Source organism: Chelonia mydas, chromosome 26, assembly GCF_015237465.2.
Source record: "Chelonia mydas isolate rCheMyd1 chromosome 26, rCheMyd1.pri.v2, whole genome shotgun sequence".
Lineage (NCBI taxonomy): Eukaryota > Metazoa > Chordata > Testudines > Cheloniidae > Chelonia > Chelonia mydas.
Genome location: NC_057859.1, coordinates 4,373,833 through 4,396,139, shown reverse-complemented (window position 1 = coordinate 4,396,139; position 22,307 = coordinate 4,373,833). Strand labels below are relative to the sequence as shown.

General features: G+C 49.9%; 1 protein-coding gene across 4 annotated transcripts in view; it reads left to right on the top strand.

Annotated features, from left to right (window-relative positions):
• The first annotated feature begins 229 nt into the window (after positions 1–229).
• The window catches only part of LZTS1 (leucine zipper tumor suppressor 1), a 40,113-nt gene continuing 18,035 nt past the window's right edge, over positions 230–22,307 (top strand). Inside the window, exon 1 of one of the 4 annotated variants that reach the window (XM_027828606.3) lies at positions 230–454. The gene's annotated coding sequence lies outside the window, so the exon portion shown is untranslated. Of the gene's footprint in view, positions 455–7,686; positions 7,894–22,307 lie in introns of those variants that run through there. The other 3 variants (XM_043536447.1, XR_006287589.1, XM_037886387.2) reach the window with 3 other exon arrangements.

The window sequence follows — 22,307 nt, the reverse complement described above, 5'->3', positions numbered from 1 at the left end:
ACACATTATTCCCGCTCCCCTGGCTTTCCCCCCTCCAGTTCAGCTGCCCCCCCATCATAAAGGTGACAGCAAACCCGGGAACTAAGGCAGGGCCCGGGTCTGCTTGCAAGGGGAAGGGGCGGCTGGGGAAGGGGGGTGTCGGTGCATGCTTTAGCTAGCGGGCGGGGAAAGTGGTGGTGGTGGGGGGGGGGGGGGTCCCTGCTAAATGCCCAGCTGTCATCCAGGACACAAAGCCCGCTGGCTGGGCTTGCAGCCGGCCCGCCAATGAGCGCGGGGCGTGCAGAGCGCAGCTCCGCCTCCCCCCACCCCGCGCCCAGCCCGGGCTGCTCCTGCCGGGGCTGGAGCGGGGAGCAGCGGCCGGGCGAGGAGCCAAGTCGCCGGCAGGAGCTCGGCGGCGCTGAGCGCGTCCATGGAGCGGGCCAGGGCGCAGGAGACCCGCGCGACGCCAGGGAGCGTAAGTTTCTTTCACCCCCGTCCGTAGCGGGGCCCCGGGCCGGTGCAGGGGGAAGGGGACGGGCTGCGTGTTCGGGCAGGTGCCTGGCTGCACTTTGTCTCTGGGTAGCGGGGTTCCCGGGGGAGATGAGCAGCAGGCTGGTGGAGAGGCACCGGGGGGATAAGCCCTTTTGGACAGGGCGTTCCCAGCCCCAGAGGAGAGAGGACAAGCAGGGACAGGTTTCAGGGGGGGCAGGCGTGTTCGTCTGTATCAGCAAAAGTAACCAGGAGTCCTTGTGGCACCTTAGAGACCAACACATTTATTTGGGCATCAGCTTTCGTGGGCTGGAACCCACTTCATCAGATGCAGGGGGGACAGAAAGCTGAGCTCGGCTGCCTGGGGCTGGGGACATGTCAGGGGTGCCGGGTCTGCCGGAGTTTCGATCCAGTCACTGCGGCAACATGAGAGGGTTGTTAAGAGGTTGGACTTGTCCCAGGAGAGACTGTAAGTGGACTTGAATCAGTAGAGGCGGGGGCGCTGGGACAGTTTGTAGAGTGGGGGTGCTGAGAGCCATGGAATTAAACTGTGAACCCTGTGTGTGATGGGAACCACTTCAAGCCACAGCACCTATGACTAGAGGGAGGGGGGAGTCCCAGGCAGGGAAGGAGAACTGACAGGACAGAGAACCAAAGGGGGTAGGGATAAGATCCAGGCGCTGTTGATTCATCAGCTCATCAGTTGGAGTTGTCTAACTCAATCCTGTAGGTTTCAGAGTAGCAGCCCTGTTAGTCTGTATCCGCAAAAAGAAAAGGAGGACTTGTGGCACCTTAGAGACTAACCAATTTATTTGAGCATGAGCTTTCGTGAGCTACAGCTCACTTCATCGGATGTAGGCAACACACACGGTGCACTCGCAGTATGCCCTGTGCATCGGCAATACACAACATGAATAGTGCAGACACAACACGCAGTGCTCAGTGCAACTGACCTACACCTAAGTGCCCACACATCACATGCAACACACAATGCAAATTACACACATAACATGCCCAGGGCACACGCATCACGCAACACAGTGGATGGACAATGCACAATGTAGACAAAATATACAGTGCATACTGGTTGCACACCCAGCACACAGAATTTAACGCATGTATTGTTCCGTGTGTGTTTTCTGTACAGCCCTATGTCGAATCATAGCGCACTCAGCCTAGCTCACAGCTCCTACAAATTACAACACACATGGCTGAGACACAAAGAGTGACAGAGATCACCAAAAAAGCCAGGTATTGCTCTTGCCCAATATGAAACCAGTAACTCTGTGCTGCCCAGCACAGGAACGTCAAGAAATATTCATTGCTTAATACCAGTTATTCAGTGAGTTCTGTCGGAGCAGCACGGCCGGTTATCTCGGGCTCAGCTCCTTCCTTGCACTAAGTCTTGAAAAGTTCCTTATGGAAGAAAGTGGAGAACATTTTTCTGGTGTGAGAGCCTCAAGGTCTAGTTTGGTTCAGTTAGAGTGCAGGGGAGTTGAGTTATATATCCGGCTCTGCTACGATGGGAATCCATGTACTGTCTGGGAAGATAAGAGCTAGAACTGCAATAACTGTTCCCAGCTCCGTACGACGTTCAAGAAAAGGACTGATCTCTTGCATAAGAAATAAGTTGCTGTGGGAAGGCAGTGAGTGGGTGTCGTGTTAGTGGAGAGGGAGAAGCAAACAGTGTGAGGGTGAAAGGGCTTATTGTTTGTGTGGGTGTATGTCTCTGTAGATGTGAGTGCCTTTATGTGTGTGTGGGGGGGGATGCATGTGCATGTGTGTTAGTGTGTGTTCATTGTGTGTATGTGTGTGTGTTTCTGTATTCATGGCGGTGTGTTTAGAATATGGATGCTTGTGTGAGTGTACATGTGAGAAACTCTTACTGGTCTGTGAGGGTGCCAGTGTTGTCTTTGGGTCTAATGGGGTTTCATATGCCAACGATGGGAAGATCAGGACTCTGTTTCTGCAGCCAAAAGCAGCACTTGAGGGTTTAGCGATGCCATAGCAGAGGAATGCTCTGTGCCGTCACCCCCAACAGGTACTCTCGTCTTCTAGTGGCGTCCAGACAGCTGGGCATCATGGAACGCAGCAGCCCAGCCTCTCATGCCCCCTAGCAGATTAGAAGTTTGGAGGATGCCCACGGATGCTGGCAGGTTTTCGTGTGTTGGGGTTCGCTCCCTTTTTAAGTTGGCTCGCTAGTTTGCGGTGTCGGTGGATTTTCTGTGCTCATTTAGAATTTGGAGTCTATAGAGTGTGTGTCGCTTTTCTAAATGTGTGGGTAAATTTGGCAAATGTTTAAAGTTTGTAACGTTTGAGAGGCAGGCACAGTGCGGGCAAGTTCTGTACAAGATTCCTGTGTGCATAGCTCTGTCGATGCACCTTCATCCTGACCTACAGGGTCTATATCATTAAATCATTGGAGACTAACCCCTATCATGTGATGAGGGTATTTGCCTTGAGATCCTTGCTCCCCCACTTGATACAACACTGTATTATTTTAGTCCTGAACCTCCTCACAGCTCTGCGAGTGCCCCTTAATCCTGCCCTGCTGTACCCTCCTCCTGGTTAGTCCTGTATCCTTTTCAACCGGAGAGTGCCAACTGAGACTAATTATATTTTTCTTTTCCATGTGGAAAAATAAATATCTATGTACTAAACTAAGACCAGCAAACTCGTTGTCTCTGTGACCTAAGGCCTATTGTAGCCCAGCTCATTTGAGGCGAAAAAGCAGTGCCTAATCCCATCTCTCTCGTAAGTGTTTATTCCTATACTTAATGCTCATTGTTCAAATACAGCCAGCCAGGTTGTTTTTCTTGCTGAGTGATGTGGTGAGTAGGAGTGTGAGCAGACGTGATCTCAGTGGAGTGCACCACCTGGAACAAAAGTCCTGATGAGGCTGCACTATCTGAATTCCTGATTCCATCACTCCAGACCCTGATTAAATACCTCACCAGAGGAGAGCCTGTCAGGTTCATCTTAAGACATCCACAGCCTCATGCACCCCCTTGTAATCACACTCGCTCTCAGTAGCACGCCCAAATCCACACAGGCACACTTGGATGCACCTGACATTGCACAAAGCTTCACAGTCTCATACCCAGTTTAGGACCTAATGTTAAAAGGGGCTATTTTGACAGCATGCAAACCCTGCCATTTGGACGTCTATCTATGGATACAAAATCACTGGTGCAGTGAATTCTGAGTGCAAAAAAATCACTGGTGCAATATACTGTGGGTGCCAAAACTGTTGGTGCCATTAATTGCACGTGCAAAAGTGCACCTACAAAACATGGGGCTGCCACACAAAAGCTGGCCTTTTGTCTCACACACAGTTGCACACGTACGTTTTCTGTCACAATCACAGCCACATTTGCACGGTCTCTCACATCTGAGCTACGCGCGCGCACACACACACACACACACACACACAACTGTACCCTTCACCCCTTCAGTTCACTAGTGTTGGAGATATCCAGCTGTGTCTGTAACAGACCCAGTTCCCAATATGACAGCCTCACTCGGCACTGCGGGCTACTAAATTGTTCTTAATTCACTCTAATTCCACCCACCACCTTAGTCATTCTTCACTGCAGGCAGGGCTGGAAGAGTGGTGGGAGGCAAATGAACATTAGATTCTCACAGGAAAGAGAGAACTCAAAAGCTACTTCCCTTAAAAGCCCTGCTGAGTGGTTTGGGGTGCCTGAGGCTGGGCTTTCTGTTCTGGGAGTGCAGAAAACAAGGGTTCCTCAAGCCAGGTCTCCACTCTGGAGAATGGGGACAATGCCTGGCTCACTGGAGGGGAGAAAAGCAAAGATACTCCAAGCTGGCACTCTGCTCCCGTGCTGGGGAGAATGGGCATATGCCATAATCGGTACCCTCGCTAACAACTGTACTAATAAAAAACGCAAGTCCTCCCCTGAGGGCTGAGCCTTTTCTCTGTGCACTTGCCCTTGCAAGCTGGGAATGTCTGGATGAGCAAGCTGGATGCGAGGGAAGGGGGCCTTCTACTGAGCCCTCCCCAAAAGTGGCTGACTGATAGCTCCTACCAATGGGGCTGTGGAGAAGGAGCACAGGGAACACCTCCTGCACTTGGGGGAAGAGTGTGAGGGGGCAGCTGCTGGAGTGTTGGCATTCACAGGGTGGAACTGGACAAAATGAACTGACCTTGAACAGAGGCCATCTGACGTCAAGGATGAGACTTGTTTGGTCTCTTTAGAGGCAGCGAGAGGGGAGGGAGTAGGGTGCCTGATATAGGCTGGCCCAGGCAAGGAGGGAGGTTTCTTATTCACCACCACACTGGTTAACAAGGCTGGAATCAGGGGTGCTGGGAACAGAAGTGACCTAGTGTGAGCTATCCCTCGAGGGCCTGTCAGTGTGTCTTGGTTACTACTCCTGAGCCCTCTCTAAAGCATTATCGTATTAGTTCAAGAGATGGGCCTGGATCACAGCCCTCTGGCAAGTCCACACTTCAGTGTGGTTGCAGTCCAGACCACGGTCCACCTACAAATGCCATGGCTTGCCCCTGGCAACACACACAGAGCACTCAGCAAGGTCCAGGCCCTGCTTAAATCGAAATGATCCACTCAAAGATAAAGCGATGAAGAGACATTGGGAAGTGGGCGGATGTGCCAAGGGAATGGGGTAGCCTGAGGGAACGAGAACAGAGGTGGAGCCAGGCATGGTGAGGAGAAAAGCGGAGAAGGAGCGTGGAGTGAGTTGAGGGGAAAGAGAGGTGCAGGATGGAGGCAGGTGGTGGTGAAGTGACTGGGACAGCGGGAAAGAGGGAGGGTCCCAATGAAAGCGCTTTAGCTGGACTGGAGGGATGGGAGAGGTGCTGAGACGCCTGAAGGCGAGAGATCAAGAGGTTGTGGTCAAGGGGAGTTGTGACTGATGTCTACAATGGAGCAGGAGGTGTAATGACGTGGGTAGACACATCTCTGCTAGCTCTGATTGAGTTAGCACACTGATCATAGTAATGTAGCCACAGCAGATGAGCAGAGGGGACTAGTTCCCCACTCCAGGTATGTGCTCAGGCAGCTTTGGCTACATTGCAAGTCTCAGCATGCTGGCTGGATAAGCAGGAGCCCGGGTAAGTCTCTTCAGGCTGGAAATTGCCCCTTCCCACTCTAGAGTAGCCAAACTCTGAGGCATAGTCCCTATAGCTTGAACCACAGGCTATAAAACAGACCTCAAAGTGATGGAACTTCTCAAGAGCCTGCTAGATAACAACCCCTGAGGAGCAACAGCGCTGGGGGCACTGGCTGAGACGCAGAAGAGGCCGAAGCCACAGCCTGGGCAGAGCAGCAGGTTGCTCAGGGGCCACTGGCTATGGCAGGGATGCAAAGCAACAGAACCGTTGGACAGCGGGATACCCTCCTGCTCATTAACCCACCACAAGGGCCTGAAGGCTGCAGGGCGTCTGTGCATTCAGATACTCTGGTGACCCGCGTGGGAGAGAGAGACAGGGAAGGGCACATGGGTGGGTAGGTGGGTGGCTAGGGAAGGGCACCAGGACAGAGAGCTGGGGGGAGGCAATGAAGTGGCCCTCTCAAAGAGAGGGAAAGGTTTGGGATGCTCCTAAGCGACAATCAGCCTGTGGCTGTAAAATGATTAAATCCTGCTGGGCGCAGTTCTCTGCCCCGTGCAAGACACCACCAGGGGCTGCATCAGCAACCCTGAAATGTCCCTGCAGGTGCGGACGAGAGACTGTGCAAAGCGGTGGCTGAGTCCCAGGCAGCCCTGAGCCTGCGGCGTTACACTAGCCGCCGGGATGCTTGCTGCCCCCTTGTCCCAGGCCTCCCCTGGACACTGGGCTCAGGCAGACTGAGCTAATTATCCTCAGACTGTTAACTTCCGTCCTTCCCTTTGGGAGCCTTGTCCTGTGAGTGACACTGGGTCGTGCTCTCAAAGGAGGCATTCAGGGCATGCAGAGAGGTACACTTCCCCAGGCACTAGCCCCGTGAGAACTCCATCCACTGCATGTAGATCCACAGCTGTCAGTGCAATGGAGGATAAGCCACGTTGAGTGCTGGTGCGGATGCCACCAAATTGACCTACTTATGGAAGACCAGATCCCCAGCAGCCTAGCTGGCAGGAAAACATACAGGTTTTGATTCACCAAAAATTCATCAAACCAGAGACAAATTGACACATTGGCACAAAACGCGTTTCTAACCAGCTCTAGTTGGGGCTAAACAGAGGCCCTGCGGACTTCAGGGTAGCTGAGCATTGGTGGGAAACCTGAGCATTTCTTCTTACTGCCTGATTGTTTACTTTCCTATGTCTCAGTATTCCTTTCTCCTCGATCATGTGCTTTCCCCCAGCTGGTTGGCTGGGAGGCCTTAAAAGTCACCAGCTGCCTAATTTATTTGACTGTTGCCTGTTTACCTTGCTGCTCTTGAGTTTGGTTTTCCCTGCAAGACTTTTTGTAGGTGCACAAACAGAAAGGAAAAAAACCCCGCTCTAAAAGTGCAGTTAAGCTCTGGCGCAAGCCAGGCCCAGGGAGGACATTCAAAGCATAGAGCCAATAGCACCATTGCTGTGTTGGCCTTTGAGGCTCTTTTCAAGAGATACAGATTACAAAGAAAAAGTGAGCATGATCTAAAATTAGGGGTGACGTTGGGGACTGGTTAATGAATGGCTGGGAAGGTCTGCAGAGTCTGTCTGGATGCTTTTCCTAACCAGCTCGGAACCTTTGCTATTATTATATTATTTGTATCGCTGTGGCTCCTAGGGACCCTGTCATGGTCCAGGACTGCAAGAAAGGGCTACTGTGTTGTCCCCATGCTGCTCACCACAGCCACAAGGGCTGGAAACAACAGGGATAGAACTAGGATCCTCCTGCTGCAAAAGCAAAGCCATTTACCACTTGAGCTAAAAGAGAATCTCCGTTAGCTTTGTTTGCAACATAAAGCCTGTGACAAACAGCCTGATTCCAAGCAGCAGAGGGCAGCGGTGCACGTACACGCAAGCTAGTCCCTTACGATAATATTATTGCCAATTATTTATGACAAAGGCTCATCTCCTGAGCCGATTGCTTTGGGGAGATAAGCATTTTTCTGGCTTAGGGCACTGGCTCTCGACAGCTGTGTGAGAGAGCCCACAGCTGGACTCGTGCCTACATCCTGCTTTAAGAGAAAAGGCATCCATCCGACAACCTCATATGACCTTGCCATGTAATAATGCAAGACCATTTGCCATCAATGGAATTTTCTAAGGGGAGTTTATTGAGGTTTCACAGATGCAAGAGGGATGAATTTGGCTGGTTGCCATATTGCATAAGCAAAGAAAACTATGTCATAGGTTCTAATTCAGCATGCAAATTGCAAGGAACATTTACATCTTTAATTGACATTTAACAAGATGTCAGCAGCGGCAGCAGCAAAGACAGCTACTCTACCAGCAGACATGCCTCTGTGAAACGTAAGTGCCTGTATATTTAAAAAAAAAAAAAAAAATTAAATGATATCTCTGCAAACGGGTTACCGACAATCTTGTTTAAAAGTTAATTGAATATTCCTTGCAAGTTTGATGTACATTTCTCTTTTGATATAACTGCCTCCTTTGGCAGCCAGGAATTAAAGGGGCGGACTTCACAATGGGCCAAGCTTCAAAAGAGAGAAGGAAGAAAATACAAAAAGGGAACTGGATTTTCCAGACATTTCCTGCAACTGCGGTTGCATCTAAGGCTAGTTGAATAGAGCAGGACTGAGGGAATGCAATGCACACTTGAGAACACTAGGAGAAGGGGGAAAGAAAGAGGAGACTTACAAAATGGTGGAAGCCTTCATGTGTCAGTCTGAATCCAGTTCTGCTCTGCAGACTGCTCCCTTACTTCGCACAAAATGCAGCTGTTGCCTTTGCTGTTATTTCAACTACTGTAGAGTCACATCTGTCCAATAATGTGGGACATGAAAACTGCCAAGGGTCTGGCTGAAGAGCAAGTACAGTTGACAGTGCAAGCAAGAGAAGAATAGAAGGTATGGTCATTTCAGATAGAAAAGTTGCTTTTCTTAATTCTGCTTATGGTGTTTAGATGCTGTGGGCATGCTGGAAACTCCATAGGCAGACAGAGGAACCCTTTGTCTGGACGAAATGCAAGACTGCTAGAGAGCTGTTGGTACTGTGAGACTACAGGGCACAAGTCTTTATGCAGAGAAGTCTGATTTTAGCACATAAAGGCTTACATAGTGTGGTCTGTAATTGCAGATATTAAATTGCACAGTTCACAGATTAAAATGAATGCACTCAGGGGACATGTCTGTTTCAGATAACAAAGTATGGGGTGCTGCTTGGATAAGCAAGGTTTGCCTACTGGTTTTGGTTTTGAAGGAATCTAAACTCTAAGTAAAGGGGAGTTCAAACCCTTAGGAATTGGAACTGCTGCATCCCACTTACAAAACGGATCCTTTCGTGGCTAGAGTTAACAGCTTATTACTGCTATCGGCTAATGGAGTTATTTCTTTAGCTCAAGTGGTGGTGGTCTGTGATGCAATACTGTAGGTCTTTGGTTCAAACCCAGATGATGAGCTGCGGCGGGGGAGTTGTTATATGATGGCTGTAGGGTGACCATATAGCAAGTATGAAAAATCGGGGTGGGGGTGAGGGGTAATAGGAGCCTATATGAGAAAAAGCCCCAAATATCGGGACATCTGGTCACCCTAGATGGCTGACAAATTGGGGACTGAACTGCTGACCTCTAGAACTAAAAGCATGAACTGCTTGACTAAAGAGCTAGAGCTACATACCTGGGGGTAGAAATAATGCATTTCCTTTGTGAATTGGCACAGAGGCGGGCCTGTAGCACCCATCAGTGGCTTGCAATTACATGTATCTAGCCAGTGAGACTCATGTAGGTAACCACGAATGGGAGTAAAACCTGATTCCCTTCTATCAGAGGGTAAAACTTTGTTTAAAGAAATGGATGAAGGTTCGAGGTTCTACCCGGGGAGAGGAGTCTGGTCATGTTGCAGCTATAAGACTATGGGGGCAGGAAGGAAATGCACCGGGGGAAGATGTTCATGAGTCCCAGCTCTTCTCGCACATGGGCGCTTGTGCAATGGAAATTAGTGGTGATCCTTCCTGGGGCTAACAGCTCAGCAGAGCCAGGAAGAGGCAACGCTTGGCCCAAGTTGACCCTGAGATGAGGGGCTTAAGGAATCAACCAGGAGGGCTTGTCTGCTTATTCTGCCAGGAAAGGTCACTTGAGGGAGGAATATTGTGAAAGTGCAAATAGGGGGGCAGGCCGGGAGAAAAATCTGTCAGGGGTGGATGGGGGTGAAGAGAGGCAGAACGCGAGTGCCTCATGGAATGCTAATGTAGCAACTGAGCGAAGTGAGCTGTGCAGGTGAATGGAACAGCAGCAATGAAGGGAGGTGAACGTTCAAGGAGACGGGAAGTCAGAGCGTAGGGTAGAAACCAGCTCCCATTTATGCTGCCAGCAGGAGAGAAGCCTGAGCAGTGACCCTGAATTGTTCAGCTTGGTGGCGGCAGCCCTCAGCGCGATTCTCCTTGTTACACTTTCTCAGAGAGGGAACACGGGGATTTCAGCTGGACTGTCAGGGTCAGAAACTCCCACTAACCCCACATCCTTTCTCTCCTGGGAGCTAGTTTCTGAGTCAGGCCGTCAATTTCCAAGCTAAGATTTGGGATACTCTCTCCTTCCGTCCTTCCTCCTCTCTCTGTCTCACCAATCATTATGGTATCTAATCTCAGAATTGCCTTAAACTTAGTGAGGCAGATTCTCCCCTGGGGAGACGTGTTCCAGGACACAGCCCATACTAGTTCGTACATAACATTAGCTGCCTTGAGTCAATTGCCACTCAGTTAACTCAAGGTGAAAGAGCGCTCCTGCAGGCAAACCCAGTGACACCTGCGCTGCGCCAGTGGGCACAAGGTCGGGGGAGTGGGAAGTGGCAGGCTGTTGTAGGTGCCCTGGAAGGCTGTCAAGTGCCCATGGTTGTGTTTGTATCAGAGGCTCCAAGCCAAAGGAGACCGATGGAGCCCTGCTTTCCCATTGGTTACCAGCTGCCCTTTAATAGGTCGGAAGAGGAAGAAAAGAGAAGACGAGATTACAAACAGAACTCCATCTCCATGGCAACCTGCTGCTCAATTTTAACTTTTCACTGTCCATGGAGAGGTCAGTTCCCCTCTGTATGTTTCCAGGGTTTATCCCCAGCAATAACGGCCGGGGCAGGCAGTTCCTGGCACTTGGGGAGTGACTGGCTTGAGGGGCCTGAGGTTCAAGCCCTTCACTACGCCAGCCGGTCATTAAACGTCAGAAAGTGGGTTTCCTATCCATCCTTGCAGCTTTAATCGTAGATAGCAGGGCTAGGGAGGACTGCATTGTTTTCCTAGGCCACACTATCTAGTGGTTAAGTTGGAAATTTGGGAGGCACCTGGGTTTTGTTTCTGGCTCTGCTGCTGTCTGATCCTAGGCAAATTCTACCCCTCCCTACCTTGCCCACACTGTGGTTGTCTCCTAAAATTTCCCACTGGTTGCAGCAATAGCAGGAGCCCTAGTATAGAGAAGGCTCTGGTGTTTTAACCCCTGCAGTATTACATCATCATGACAGCTGCTGACATGATGCTATCTTTACATTGCCTGATACATTCAGGCACTTTTGCTTGTTGTCTTACAAGCTGCTAGAGCTTATGCAGGAAATGGGGCCAGTGTGGGAAAATCAAATCCATGCTTCTGGGCATTAGCTGATAGGACTTCAGAGGTCAGGAAGGTATTCACAACTTCTCCTCCATAGGCAGCAGTTACCCAGGTGGTGTGCAGGGATGGGGTCACCCATTTTTTGGATATATTAGGGCTTGGCCACTTCCAAAGACTGGTCTTGGAAGGGCCACAAGGAAGGGAGATTTTGTGGCGTTTCTGGTGGGATCAGGAAACGGAAAGTACCTAGAGTCCCATCTGGGAACCCTTTTCCACGTGACTTCCAGCTTTAGAGAGGTCTGGATAGTTCAGCTAAGAAACAAGGCCTCTGGCCATGCAGCTGAACTCCAGCTCTGAACCCTTCACTTTTCTCCCTGATTGTTGTTAATTATTTGTATGACCATCGCACCTAGGAGCCCTGGTCATGGACCATTGTGCTAGGCACTGTACAAGCACAGGACAAGAGATAGTCCTTTCCTGCTTCCTAAGCATGGCTCAGAGGCAGAGGTAGCACAGAAGAACACCCTGCAGTGACGTTCTGGGGGCTGATTAGAGCCTGGGCCAAGGCAGACCCTTTCAACCATCTTTTTGGGGGTTGTTTTTTTTCCGTCTTGGCAGATCATGTTTTATTGATTCAGAAATAGATGAGTGAAAAGGGCCTTTCGGATCTGAAGTGAAAGCCGCGCTCGGCATTCAGCTGTCACCCACCTCGGCATCAGCTGCCAGCCTCGCACTGTTCCAGGACCCAAAAATAACCAGTGCTGGGTATATGAGGTCCCGTTCACCCTCCTCCCGGAGGGAGAACAATCACTTTGCATCTGTCAGCTAGGAGGGTGCACATCCCAGCTATGTCTACAACACTCTGGGAGCTACGGCAGCAGAGCTGCAGTGCCAGAATTACGCTGTTAGAGCGCAGGCATGCAAATGCTTCCTGCATCTCCGGAAAGGGTTTTTTCCATCCATGTAGGTAATCCACCAAACTGAGTGGCAGTAGCTAGTTTGACAGAAGAATTCTTCCATTAGCCTAGCTGCTTCTGGGGTTAGATGGGCATAGCTATAGTGCTCAGGAGTGTGTGTATTTTTGACACCTCTGAGCACTGTAGCTAGTTCAGGTTAAACTTTAAGTGTAGGCCAGGCTCCAGGAAAGGTGGTGGGTGTGACTGTCAGTCAACAAGCCATGTTAACTCTCATTAACCCTTCCTGAACTGTTGCCTACCACCAACACCCCTAAGAGCTATTCATTGCTAGGGATTCTTTGTCACCGTGTGGCTGGAACACCTATTGGGGACTATGCAGAAATCTCTCCCAGGAACTTGTAATGGGAAGAGAGGGGACCTGGGTACAGCTCGCAACCAGGGGAGATTGTTATTCAAAGGTTAGAGTCCTGTGAACTTGAAGGATCAGGGTCTTAGTCCCAGCTCCCTGTTGTTGCCTGTAGCTTATCTAATAAATTGTGTCTGATATCAGCAGAGCGTGAATTTCTTACAGGCATAGGTGCCAACTTCTCCTCTTCTACTGGGGGGAGAGCGCGTAACGCGGCGCGCTCAGGGGAGGAAGTGGAGGGGGAGGTGAGCTGGGGTGGGGAGTTTGGCTGCCGGTGGGTGCTGAGCACCCACCAATTTTTCCCCTTGAGTGCTCCAGCCCTGGAGCACCCACAGAGTCGGCGCCGATGCTTACAGACAGAGAGCCCATGAACATCTTCTGACTTCAATAGAGATTGGGGGCACTCAGTGCCTTGCAGGTTTGAACCCTGAATCTCCAAAGATTCAGCAAACTTGTGAGAAAAGAGGAGATTCAAAGCTAAGTTTCCAATTAGCGACACTTTAATGTCAGTATGAGTCACTCATTAGTGGGAAAAGCCAGATGCTCTTAGGAATTAAATAAACTAAAAAGATCTCCCCACCATCACCACCCTGGGAATATTTTGCTATGGCTCATACACGTTTCCTTTGTGCTGGGAGCATGACTGATATGACACGTGTGTGCACCGTGCTCTGGCATTAAATCGCTGATGAGGTCTGGAAATTCATTTGACAAAATGAGGCTGAGAGTAGACTGGATTCTTTGGGCCACTTGTTTTTCCGGCTCTGCCTCTCTTTTTGCTTTATTCAGATATTATTTCTCGGGGGATGCACAGGGTTTCATTCTAGGTCCGTACAACGCCTAGTACAGTGTGGCTCCAATTCCTGAACGGGGGGCCTCTGGGTGCTACTGCAATACAGAGCATCAAAAGAGTAAATAAATAATGTAGGAAAGAAATAATGAATGGACAGTATTTGGGCAGACTGTCGTCGTGTTGGCAGCATTGCCCCATGTAGACTGCAGCTGCTGATTCTGGCTTTATGAGGCACAAAGGAATTGCCAGGCTGGATCAGACCCAAGGTCCAGCTAGTGCAGCCTCCTGACTTTTGAAGCACCAGCTGTTTAAGAGGAAGGTGTAAGAACCCCAGAGTAGCAGATGTGGGGCTGTCTGCCCCCTTGCATGGGTCTCGTCCAGATCTCTGTCAGAGAATGGCTTGAGCCCCAAAGCCCAAGATTTAACAGCCTTTCATGATTCATGGGGATGTTTGAAAAGCACCTTGATGCATTTAGTGTTGCATCCTGGGTTGCCTCACTCCATGTGATGTCATTTTGTCTGGTGAGGATCCCAGAACTGGATTGGGGCAGAGCTGTGAGTCAGGGGCATTGGTGAAGTTATATGGGGTCCCGGGATTGGAGATGCCGTGGGATAGGATGGCGGGACATTCGCAGAGCTATGTAGGGGGCACAAGAGTGCTATGGGTCAGAACTGAGATGCATTGGGGCCAAGGACAAGAATAGCAGATGTTGCTGAGGACTGAAATGCAGCGCGACGTAGGGGAAGCTTGCACAATGGCTGTCCTTATTACACCTGCATCCACGAGTAGTCAGCCCATTCTTCAGAGCACTGACTATACGTTTATTTCCCTCTGGAATGCAACATGACCCCGCTGTCACCCATATTATTTGACACTGAAGGCAAGGTATATTTCTAGTAGGAGGGAAGATTGGAACTTTTCAAGCACAGTTCCCAGTAACAATAACATCTTGATCCTTTGTGTGCAGCTATGTAACAATACCGCAGCTGTGTGGGGTGGGGGGTTGAGGGGGGGGAGAGAGAGAGTCAGGAGCCTGTGCTCTGCTTTTCAAGGATGGAAATCATTTTATTTATTTTATTTTTGCAAATGAAGGATGGCTTGGCTTTGAAAACAGAGTGTTTTCTGTTCCATTGAGAGACAGTCAAAGGGAGCCTGGATGCAGTTCAGAGCAGGCATAGCATGCTGGAAATGTTTGCTTTTCCAATCCACCCTCCTGCAGGAAATGGCCTGACTTTAATTACCCCATTTCTAACCACTGGCCATGGAGGGGAGATGGAACTGAGCAAATTAGGCAACTGCTGTTTTGCCACCTATTCCCTGCATTGTTCAGCACCTCCTGCAGGGCAATCAAATCCTTCCCAGACTTGCTGTGTTCAGCTAAAAGCAAGCCTCTGGAATCCTGCTTACTCCATGTGGATTTGTAGCAATTATGAGGCTCAGAGATGGTCTTAGCTGTGAGGAACTCAAGCAGCTCTTGGGGCAAGGATTGTTTGCATGCTATCTCATGTTTATTCAACAATTCATGGCGGTACGCGATTCCCCAGCAGATGGGAAAGGTGGCAGGGAGGGTCCACTTTGTTCACTTTTAAGTAGGGGGAAGGAAACACGCAGTCTAGTCCCCATCTCTGGAAGTTTAGCTAAGGTTGTGCTAATCCTAAGGCTTGGTTGGTGCAAGCCCAGCTGCTGCAGGGCAAAGAGAAGGGGTCCGATGGGCAGTCTCTGAAGAACGGCAGCTATTGGGACTGGTAAGACCGTGAGGCTTGATGGAAATGAAGGTGAACCTGAGCAAGTGTCCCTGTACACATGGGGCCTGCTTCTCATCTCAGGTATGCTGATGTAAATTGAGAGTGACTCCATTAAAGTCAATGGATTTACACTGGGCCGCTGGAACAATTTTTATAGTGGAGGGTCTGAGAGCCACTGAACCAAGCTGTAAACCCTGTATATAATGGAAACCACTTCCAGCCAGGGGGTGCAGCAGCCCTCCCAGCACCTATGGATTTACACCTGTGTGACTGAGATCAAAGGTGCAGGGTACCAGGTGACCACAGATGGGGCTGAGTTGATAGACATCGGGGAGCAGGCTGGATTTCAGTAGAGCGCCACACCCCCACCAGGAGTCTCCGAGTGAGAGAACAAACCCTTTCATCTTCCGGTGAAGCCAGGGAGAGTGCAAAGGGTCAGCTACAGCAGGCAGCATAGGGACAATCTGTTTGGGGGGGGGGGGGGGGCTGCAGCCGAGCTCATTAATCTTATCAGGAGCAGCTCAGCCGCAGATTCCCCAAGAGCCGTCCCTATCCAACTAGGTCATTTCGTCCATCTCGTGACTTTCCTGGGGGCTTTACCTGCCCGGAGCACCTTACAGCCTGCCTGTGCTAAGCTCAGCTCTTTCTGGGGACAATGCCCTTTAGCTGCAGCTAGGGCATTTTAGCCACCAGCTCTAACTGTTCCTGGTTTATTTCCCTTCTAGGTCCCTCTCTGACTGGGGAGGGAAAATAATAATAAACTGCATTTCAAAAACATATTTGCTCATGTTATTGATTGGTGACCCTGACAGGAAAGTCCTGTAAAATGTCACAGGGATTAAAGCATGAGGGGTCTATAGAAATGCAGTGGGGTTCTTTAGAAATTACTCTGAGCACCCATTGGGCTGATCCCCCACTGGCGTAGGCTGGCGTTACTCCACTGAAGTCAGCCAGACGGCACTGATTTATAGCAAATGAGGATCTGACCCATATAGTCTTTCCTGTGAATGAGAGCCTTACTGTACGTTCGTTAGCTATTCCATAGCAAGGACAGAATCCGCTATTACGTTCTGTAGGGCTCTCCCATAATGGGAATTTTCATGGTTGTTTTTTTTTTTTAAAGTGGGGGGGGGGGCAGTTTAAAACCAGGCACAGCAGAGGCAGGTGCTGAGTCAGTTTCCTCTCCAAGTTGCTCTGCCAGTGTGCCTAATTGTTGACTTGCAGCCATCCCTCTTATTCTAGTCTGGGGCTCCCCAGACAGAGCTCTACCAGTGCACCTCAGTCCCTGATCTGCAGCCCTCTCTGTTTCCCCAGTCCTGGACTCCCCACACCCAGCACTGCAATCCCTCATCAGCAGTGCCCTAGCTATTCCCATTCTGGGATCCCCACACCTCTGTCCCACTGACATCACCTATTCCAATTACGTGCCCCTTCTCGGTGGAGATTTCCTATCCATGTCCAATGCAGAAATCCCCACCATCACCCAAAATATCCCCACCCCTTTATTTCTGAGGCTAGACAGCGCTGGCTCTCACATCTCCACGGTGAGGGACTAATGAGTTAGTTCTTGGCGCCTCTGCCAGGAACCAGAAGTAACTGAATATGAGAGCGGGGGTTTCTTCCAGTACTAACCAAGCAAGGCCCCGAGCCCACAACTGGCTCTGCACAAGTGAACCTTTATGCCCATGTGGAGCGGGCCCATCTGCATGCATCCAATTGCAGGATCAGGACCCAAGCCAGGCACTGAGCACCTTCGCGTAATGGCTTAGATTTTCAAAGGAGCCTAAAGGAGTTAGGTGTCTGGCTCCTGTAAGGAATCTGATCCTGAGCTCAGTGCTGCCTGCAATCAGAGGACTCTAGCTTAGGCAGGAGCTTCTTCATGCAAGCATTGCCTGATCTCTGACTGGCACAACGAGACAGTGCCCAAGGTCAGATTTTATAAAGATTCCTTGTCATCTTTCACTTCTGTCCCATTTTTCCTATTTGGGCAAATACATCTCTAGCTACTGGGCAGGCAGCAGGATCTCCTGAGCAAGGGTATGGCCTCAGCTGCCCACGGTCACTGCCAGACATGGTACAACAGAGTCGTGTTGCACTGGCATCAAGCCCACTGAACTCCGTGCCAAGCCTACTGCCAGCTTCAATAATAAGCAGCAGCCAGTGGGTGTGAATTCAACATTAAGTGTGATGGACTCCCAGGCTATTAGAGTGGATGTAACGTGCAATTCAGGCTGGTTATTCTTCATCTGAAGTGTCCCCCTTCACTAATGGCAAATCAGGACGGAACACATGTGCACGCTTTGTGACTCCCCGACTCCATTCACTCACGGCCTGCGATCAGAATGATCCCAATGAATGTCGATGAATGAATGGGGACAATGAACTAGAGTGAATGAATGCCTTTAATGGGGCCCTTCAACAGCGCGGAACCACGACTGAACACCAAAAGGATGGCGCCTGCAAGGGCGGTGTTTGAATTCATTCCCATTAGCACAATTAGGGTGAAGATTACAGGGGACGGGCAGGGGTCGGGGCTGCTGATGGGGCACTCAGGGTGTTACTGCTGCCACTTCTGTGGAGGGCTGAAATTAGCAGGCTTCTAAGAACCTGCCTCCATCTGGGAAAGAACGTCTGTGCTCTCCCTGAACCTTCTCTGAAAACCAGCAGTAAAATTATAGGAGACTAATAGTAACCCTCCTTGCACACAGGAGGCCAAGGCTAGGTCCTCAGCCGGTATCAATCGTCCTAGCTCTGCGGGGGTTAGTTCAGGGCTATGACGTTTGCGGTTTGACCTGTGCCAGGTATGAAATTTCGATCCCAGTCCTAGAAGAAACGTTTGAGGTTGATGAGTTTCAGGGTTTCGGTCAGTCCATCTCTTAATGGAAACGTAAGTCAGATGCCCTGGATAGAATATTTGTCCTTGTCACTATGATAATTGGCAACATTTTGCCGGGGGTCAGATTCTCCAAGCGCCACTCAGAGCTCCATCTTTGTCCCTTTACTGATTGTCAGCTGGAACATGGGGAGCATCACCTGGTGAGAGAGCGCCCCAGAGATCCTAGCCTGTGAGCTGCTGGGGCCAGGGTCTGTCTGTCTCTTGTGTGCGCACAGCTCTGACCACTAGCTGGGATCCTTACTTGCTTCTGTAATGGGAATGATGACTAATAATGAAGGAGAGAAAGTAGAGGGGAGAGGGGGAGACACACCAAGGTGATGAGAATGGTATAAACACAGAAGGAAGGCTGGAAAGAGGCACTTTACTTGGATCAGCTTGTAAACAGAGGGAGCGGGAGCGTGTGAAAATTAGCAAGGAAGAGGTGACAAGCTGTATGGGCAAATGGCTTCAAAGCAAGTACACTTCAAGGAGCAGTGAAGAGATAAGACTGAATTCCTTCAATCCACCCAGAAAGAAGCCTGGAGGGGAGAGATTTGCCTCCCCCTGGGAGGGTGGCAGGGTTGACATGACTGGATTTTGGAAAGGAATGTGGAATGTGATCTATTTTTCTTTCTTTTCTTGCAAAGGCAAGAGTTGGTCTGTTCATGCCCCTCCTTCCTGCAGGTCCTATCGCACTCTTTCATTTAACGGGGAGACTGCAGCGCTCTCCCTGCCTATGAAAAAACCCATTCCATTCTATTCAAGTACTTAGTATAAAAATGTATTTGCGCTTCCCTAGCACTTAGGATGTCAAAGCATTTTGCAAACATTAATTGAAGTCTCACAAGGACCTTCCTCGTTGTCATTATGCCCATTTTATCCAGGGAAAATGGAAGTGCAGAAAGATGGCCCCAAGGTCACACAGTGAGTCAGTGTCAGAACTGGCAATAGCAGCCTAGTGTGCAATGCAGCAGGTTTGTCCCAGGTGATCACGCTGCACTCCTCTTGTGATTTAGATACGTGCAGAGGTTGCACTTCTTGGTGCTTTGCTTTGAATTTTGCAGAGCATATGGCCAGACAATGGAGTTTCTTCTGCTTTGGAATGAAACCATCAGTCACTCCAGATTCGCTCAACATCTCTGGAATCTCTGCAGACCTGGCCTGAGTTTTAAGCTTGTGGTGATACCGAAAACCAGAAGGTGTTTTTCCCCCTGGTTTTGAGTGTCACAAGAGACTCTTCAGGGCCTAGTCCTGACTCCCAGACCTGTGCTCTGACCACTTTACCTTACTCCATTCCTTCTTTCCACCCCCCACAGGGAATTAGGGATTCTCTCTCAGTCTCTAGACAGTCATCTAGTCTGACTGCAATGGATGGCATTTTCTTTCCTACAAGCCCTAGCCCCCTCTGAAACTTTGTCGACTGTGATAAAAGGGGGAGTCACAGTCTGATGGCCCTGTGGATTCCTCTTGCCAGAAATTAGTTAGCATTCCACAAGCTGTGAATAAATGGTCCGATCCCGGAAATATCCTCCCCATCAAAATAGCAGTGTCAGTAATGCTGCCAGTAGGAAGGAAGGGTGGCCTGAGACCCAGGCGATCTGGATTCACTTCCTGGCTCTGCCACAAACTCCCTAGACTCTGTGTGATCTGCGGCAAGTTTTTGACCCAGATTTTAAGTTGATTTTGAACTCAATGCGAGTTTGGTGCCTAAATACCTTTAAAAATCTGGGCCTTAGTCTCTTTGCGCCTCAATTTCCTATCTGTAAAATGGAGACAATAATCCTTCCTTCCTCCCACCTTTTGTTTAGCTTGTCCATATTGTAATTGCTTCGGGACAGGCAGAGTCTCTGAACCCTGGTGTGCTCTCCTGGACAGCTAACAGTATGCAGTACCTGGTAAGGCTGAGCCGTGCAGAACACGGAGCAGGCCACCTGGAATGAAGGGTTCAACACTAGCGAAGTGTATATAAACAGGTAGCTTCCGGTGCATTGCAGGTGAGTGGGAAGTGAGTTCTGTGGAATTGTGGGATGACATTGGAGGACTAGGTAAACATGACCTCAGCTACGCATGCTTTAGCTGCATCCTCACCGCAAAATGGGCAGGTCGGCGCATGCCTTAAAGCAAAGCACAGGCTCTAACCCATAATCCTGCGAGGGTGGGCTCAAAGCACATATAACCAGGTGCTTAAGGGCTTCGTATGTGGATGGTGGGGGTGGTCGGTGGGCTGAAACATGGGGTAAGTGTGGACGTATCCTGTGTGTCTGTACAGCATCAGAGCAATGGGACCCTGACCTCCGCTGAGGTCTATACGTGCTACCGTCATACAGATTAATGATAGCACATCTCTCTTTACAGTCCCAATACAGTTCAGTAACACAGGGACATGAGCACAGCAGGGACCTTATAACAAACCCCCACATATGGCCCATTATCATTCTCCCTCAATTGATTTCGTTAAACAGGCCCTTGAAATCTCGTGAAGGGTCATCTAGCCAGACACAATCAGAGCGACCTGCCTCTAAGCTCTGCCATTGAATCACCAGCTCACCCTGCTGCGCACACAAAGCCCCGGGGCCAGATGCATCCCTGGTGTAAGCAGGACTGTCTCTAATGAAGTCAGTGGGGTTGCACCCCAGTTATGCCAGCGCCGAATCTGTCCCCACCCTGATCTCCATACCCTATGGCAAAGATATAATCTCTTTGTTCAGCCCAGCCCTGTTGTCATAGGCCCCCTGCACACTGTGCCAGCCCGGCCCCTATTTGCATCACAATGCTCCGGCTCTCCTGATGGGTCCCTGCATTCTGTCCCCAAGAGCTGCTCTGACATGTAATGCATTGGTAATGACGTTTGACCAAGGCTGGGCCCATGCTGTGTATTTACTCCCTCCCCACAGGGCACTCACAACCCAACCAGCAGATACAAAAGAGCAAGCAGGAGCTGTGAGGCTAATTTACCAGGAGGTGGCAGGGCCGGGGGGAGGCTCACGTCTTTTCTTTTCTTTTGTCCCTGTCAGTTGGCAAGTGACAGGGTGAACTGCATTTTAATGTCATGGTGTTGAACCCCTTGAATCAGGCGAGGCCACGGGCTTGGAACGGAGACGGTTGGAACCTGCAGCAGTCATAAAAATTAAAAGAACAGGAGTACTTGTGGCACCTTAGAAACTAACAAATTTATTTGAGCATAAATAAGCTCAAGTGAAGTGAGCTGTAGCTCACGAAAGCTTATGCTCAAATAAATTTGTTAGTCTCTAAGGTGCCACAAGTCCTCCTGTTCTTTTTGCAGATACAGACGAACACGGCTGTTACTCTGAAATCTGTCATAAAAGTTAATGACTCAAGGGGAGTTTAACACGATGGTGGGGCTGTGATGACGGCTCCCATCCTGGCCTCTCCGCCGTTCCCATGTCTCCTTGGCTCTTGGCAGACAGACGTGAGCAGATACATCACAGACGCACGGACGCCACACACTGACACGAACACACACAGACAGAGATGCCGCACGCTTATCAGAAACTGCTGCAGACATTCACATCTCACTCTTGCCTAGAACCAACACACAAACACACACACTCAAATGGGAAAACATATGCCCAATGACACACCATGCACTCATATCACAAACTTCTCCTCACCTGCTAATGGAGAACACACACAAAGACACAGTAGACACCCAGCAGCACACGGACATGCTCACATTGACAGTTAGAGACATCCCCCCCCCCCACACACACACACCTCACTCTCAGCATCACAGACTCACCACTCACCCTTATAGAACACACACCGGAAATTCACACTGATAGTGCTACACACTCACAAAAACACACACAGCACATACGCATATGGTTTCCATCACATACACATGTATACACACACAGATTCATCATCACACACAGAAACAGACACACTCATGCACTCACACACAGTTGCCAACACACATACAGATACCACACTTTCAGCATCTCTTTCTCTTTCACACACGCACACACACCTCTTTTTCCAAGCCCTAGCCACAATAGGATTATCTTAGGAGACTGGCTTTCTTTTCCTGCTCTGAATTCTCTGCAGCCTGTCAGTTTGCAGGCCCTTTATTTTATGTTAATGAAGCACAAGGAGTGCAGACTCCTCTGTATATTTCAAATGTTAGTTTTTAAATGAAAAGGGGGGGGGGAACCAACTTTCAGAGGTGCGTAGGAGGGATGAGAATTATTTAAATGTTTCTTGCTGAGCTGTCAGAAAGTCCCAGCAGCTCCCACACGCTCTTTACCATCTCCCAGAGATACACCAGAAATTGAGCAAGGAAAGGCAAAACAAGCAGCTTAAATGCACAGCCCTGGAATCGGGACCCGCTGGTTCTTTTCTTAGCTCTGCCACTGACTTCTGTCACCTGGCACAAGCCCCTTACGGTGAAAGTGGCCTCATACTGTGGGTGTTTCCAT